The sequence below is a fragment of the Canis lupus genome, chromosome 4, assembly GCF_048164855.1.
Source record: "Canis lupus baileyi chromosome 4, mCanLup2.hap1, whole genome shotgun sequence".
Classification (NCBI taxonomy): domain Eukaryota; kingdom Metazoa; phylum Chordata; class Mammalia; order Carnivora; family Canidae; genus Canis; species Canis lupus.
This window is the reverse complement of record NC_132841.1, coordinates 29,772,287-29,777,384: the sequence shown is the minus strand read 5'-3', so window position 1 is coordinate 29,777,384 and position 5,098 is coordinate 29,772,287.

Below are 5,098 nucleotides of genomic sequence, written 5' to 3'. Positions count from 1 at the left end.
CAGAAACCCTCAGGACACAGCCAGTTAGTCTGGAAAAGGTGCATGACCGCCCAGCCAGTCTTCCTGCCCAGACTCAACGTTCACGCAGTCCTAACCCACATGGGACTCAGGGTTGGAGGAAGGAGGTTATGGGGAGGGGGGAAGGCAAGTAAGGTGGACCTGTGCAGGGACGTAAGAACCTGCAGGTGAGCTTGAAGGACCCGGAAGTGGGGGGCATCGTGGGGTGTGTTTCTGAGCTGAACCCAGGAAAGGAGTCAGGGACTTCCCTAGTAGGTCAGGGATGGGTGTGTCTAAGCCAAATGGGTCCCCTGCTCTCCCCCCGCTGTGGTGTAGCCTAGGGAGCCATAGGCTGATTTCCGGGGGGAGAGGGGGTGGCAAGAGGGCACAGAGTGACCCGGTAAGCCTGAAGACTGGGACAGGACAGGGCAGGGACAGGAGCCAGATGGAGACAAGGACAGTAGACACCAGCGGATCGGCAAGGATGGTGCCGACAGATGCCCAGCGCCGCTACCTTGGCACCCTGTAACCCCAAGGCCTTGGAGGCCGTGCTGGGAGAAAGGGTCAGGGTGGGGGGGCCTTCCCCAGATGACTCAGTTTCAACCGTTTGGCCCAAACAGGAACCTGAAAAAGAAATTAAGTTCTGTTACAGAAAGTAAATTTAGTTGTGTTTCCTGCACACTTGGGTTTACGGGTTAGAATTCAGACCCCTTACATGATTCAGAGACTTCCAAACAACCAGGGGGAATACCCATGATACAACAGTTCTTTGGTGAAAATCAATGAGAAAAATGGTAACTCCTCAGTAGGAAGCACAGAGAGGACACAGGGAGGCCGGTCACAAGGTGCAACCTCTAAGTGGCCGGCAGCCACAGGGAAAAGAAAGAATGTTCAAGCTCGCTGGAAGCTACGGGAGAAATGTCCACAAAAAGGGGCGCCTGGCTGGTGGGCTCCATTGGTAGAGCGTGTTGATCCCTTGATCCCGGGGTTGTGAGTTTGAGCCTCACATTGGGCATAGAGATTCCTAGAAAAATAATAATAATATATTCTTTTAAAAAGACACAGTATTGAAAAAAAGGAGTAGAACTGTCCATGGAGGGTCTGGGGCGTCACCTTACACCATCGGCCTTGCGTGCTGGCCCGCCATTTAGCCCTCCGAGCCCAGGGTGTCTTCCTGGTTCTCTACAGCAGCTCCAGCCTCCTTCCTGGCCACCCAGCACAGTGGCCGAGTACGCAGGGCTCGCATCTGTGCCCATGAGGCATGGCGGGGGTCAGGGGGCAAGGGGAGGGCGAGCCCAGGCTGCCACACTCTGAAATCCATCCTCAGGTTCCCACCCCGAGCCAAGCTCACAGCCACTGACGGAGTGTGGCAGGGGTGCCAAGGCTGCCCCTGTCTGGGGGACGCGGACTGCTCTGATGGCTGATTCTGTGCAGAGGACGCCCCCAAGGGCTGTGCAAGAGGATTCCATCCAACCAGACCTCCCCCGCCTCTCTCCCTCTTCCTCCCTGCTTCCTTCCTTCCCTCTGTCCTTCCCTCAAGGTCAGGCTTGAACACCAGTCTGACAGCTCTCCCGTCCTTCCCCGTCTGCCACCCCGTTTCCATTCATAGGCATTTTCCTTCATTCGTTTCTTTCACATCTGATTCTGTCTTGGTGTCTCCTTCCTAGAGGCGCCCCACTAGCACCCAGCCAGGGTTCCTGCACACAGGTCGGGCTCCTCCCTCCCAGAAGGCCATGGCCTTGCTGCACTCTTATGGTACGATGTCCGCCCAGACCGCACCAGGGTGGCCCAAGAGGGGGGGTCTCAGTACTAATCAGATCTCTGATTCTGCTGACCAGGTATTCAGATTCCCCACGGCTCTCCTGCCCCCACCCCAGGGAAGCATCACATGCACCCCCACGTTCATCTGTTCCTGCTGGGGGTCGTCCCTGCTCTGCCCCCATCAGTGAGCCGTAGCAAAGTACCTACCATACACTGAAGGGCTTCCACAGCTTCCACAGCTTCCTCTTATTCTGGAGGCCAGAAGAATCGGGATGTTAGTAGGGTTGGTTCCTTCTGAGGGCTACAAGGGTGGAGTTTGTTCCAGGCCCCTCTCCTAACCTTACAGATGGCATCTTCACCCTGTGTCTTCACACTGTCTTCTCCCCCCATGCCTATGTGTGCCCCAAATTCCTATTTTTATAAGGACACCAGTCCTAGTGGACTACGGTCCGCCCTAATGACCTCATCTTAACTGCAGCAGCAACAATCACATCTCCAAGAAAGGTCACTTTCTGAGATCCTGCAGGTGAAGACTCGACCTGTGAATTTGGGAAGGACACAATTCAACCCTTAACGGGGCCCCACGACCCAGCCGCTTGGGCCTCAATATCTCACAAAGGTTTTTTGAGAAATTGCTCTTTCCCCTCCTGTTGAACCAGCAGCTTCTCACACCCTGTAAGACGCCGTCATGAGCCTGGTGGAGGCAGGACTCAGGGACCAGGTCTGTTGACAGACACAAGCACGAGTTCAGGACTGTCCCTCCCTCTGATGACAGAGATGTGTTTCTGGACCAGGCTGGCCCCAGACGTCACCCAGGAGACTCCTCAGCCTCCAGCAAGGCCTCTGGTAGGCCAGACTTCCAGTTCCCAGACACAGGTGCCGAATCCCATTCAGACTCCAGCTGGGACCCCGATTCATAGGCTTGAGTTCTATTCCTGTAGCCTACGGTAGCCTGCCCACAGACCCCCGCTGCCCACCGCACGGCTATCATGGCCCCGTGCCTGGCACACTGAGCGCTCAACGAGCAGTTACTATTACTACCCTTGTTTCCAGGACTGTTAACTTGGCCCTTTGCTCAGAGATGGGCACCAGCTCACTTCTCTGCCCCTCTTGTGCATGGCACCTGTGGACACCCGCTGGTACAAACAGAGGACTTCTTTTAATCTGGAACCTCTCACAGCACCCAGGACCCCATCAAATGATGAGGGGCACAGTGGGTGGGTGTGGAGACCTTGCACGCCTCTCTGACCTGAGGATCTGGGCTGTGACTAGAGGATCCCAGAGAGAATTTGACCTCTGTTGGTGCCAGTTCTGGAGAAATGCCCACACAGCCTGGAATGTTCTGGGTTGTGATTGTGTCAACTAGAGAAGCGTCCCGGGACACTGCCCTTGAAAGCTCAAGGTTTCTAGGCTGCAAGGCTTGTGGGCAGGCTCTAAGGTGGTGGTGAGGTTAGCAGCAAACACCTCGGCGTGCTCGCCTCCGCTCACCTCTCAGCTCACTGCCCTCTCCTCACCCCACCCATACTCGTCTCTCCAGTGGCTTCTCTTAGCTCTGCACAGTGGCTGCTCCTCAGGCCGTCCCTGCAGCCACTGACCAGTGTCCTTCAGCACAGCCTCATCAAAGGTTGCTCTCTCTGGTGCCAGGCTGTCCTCAGGTGTCCTGCTGTCCTCCCGACCACTCCTCTCCTCCACCAGTCTGGTGGGGGGTATTTTTAGATTTTTTTAAAAATCTTTTTCTTTTTTTTAGATTTTTTTTTTAAGATTTTATTTATTTATTTGACAGAGATAGAGTGTCAGAAAGTCCAAGTGAGGGGAATGGCAGAGGGAGGGGGAGAAGCAGGCTTCCTGCTGAGCAGGGACCCAGACCCGGGGCTCCATCCCAGGACCCTGGGGTCATGACCTGAGCCAAAGGCTGACGCTTAGACGACCGAGCCACCCGGGCACCACCACTGCACCCCCTCTCCCCAGCCCTTTTGAGTAGACTTCCCAGGGATTTATCTTTTGCCCTGTCTCTTCTCTGTCTGCCTCCCACCCAGTGCCAGGACTGCTCTGGGCTCAGAAGGGGTTGTCTGGAGGCGGGGGGCCTCGGCACAAGGCTGAACATGTCTGGATGAGAGTCTAAACCATCAGCGGGCATCTGAGAAGTTCTATGGCAGGAGGTCCTGACCGATCTGTGATAGGGTCTTGTGATCGAGCCTCCCCCTGCTAGTGATGGTCTTCCGTAGCAGGGTTTCTGATGGCAGGTTGAGGGGCTGGGGACAGGGCCAAGTTCTGGGAAGAGGGAGGCAGCTGTCCACCCTGGTAGCCCGAATGGCTCTGCAGTGTTAGGACACAGAGGCTGGGGGAGCAGCCGTGGTGCAAATGTGACAGCTGGGTGCAAGGTCGGACGGGGCTGCTCAGGCCCTGGGTCACTCTCCCTGCTTCTTTTCTTCCTCGAGCAGTCACTTCTTCACCGAGAAGCTGCTATTAAGCTTCAACTGCACACCACAGATGCAGAGCTCTTTGGCCAGCGCCCTTGTCCCCCCACCGAGCTTCTAACATGCACCCACCAGACCCAGGACTCATCCTCGAGGCTGAGGGGGCCGAGTGGCCAGTGAGTCCCTGCTGTGGCGGTTTTATAATAGGTCCACAGTCTCACTGCCCACCCCCCCGACATCAAGAGGTAGAGGCTGTCCTCTTCATTTGGCTGGTCCGGGACACTCACTTCTACTGCTAGACGGCCGCGGAAGTCAGTGTGTGTCTTCCTGGGCCAGGGCAGAGAGGCAGCACGGCCTCTGCCTGATCCTTGCTCAGACCCCCAGCTGTAGGAAGCCCGGGCCACAGAGAGGCCGCCTGAAGGTGGTCCAGCTGACCTCCCCTCCTGAGCTTCTCACCTGCCAGACACGCGCGCGCGAGGAGGCCCCTGAACGGGCTGCGAGCGTCGCGTGAGAACGGCCCAGCCCAGTCCAGTCGGCCCTCAGAGCCACCACGGGGGATAGTGATGAACGACTGCTACGGTCTCCTGCCACGGGCTTCGGGTGGTTTGTGATGCAGCTGGACTTAACCACAACACCCGCTGGGCCACCGGGAGCCCTACTTGGGCGCAGAACCTTGTGGGTGGATAGAGTCTTCAGACGACATGGCCCAGTGGGGACTCATGATGTCTCTGCCCCCCAACTTCTTCTCCCAGAGGTAAGACGACAGCACTGCCATCCACCCAAGACCACCCGCTGCAAACTCGTGTCATCCTGGATTCCTCCCTCTACCCGACTGTCCCAGGCCATTTATCCCCACCCACCTATTCATGTAGCGCACCTCTGTGGAGCACCCACCCTGCGTCAGGCTCTGGGCTGCACTTGGG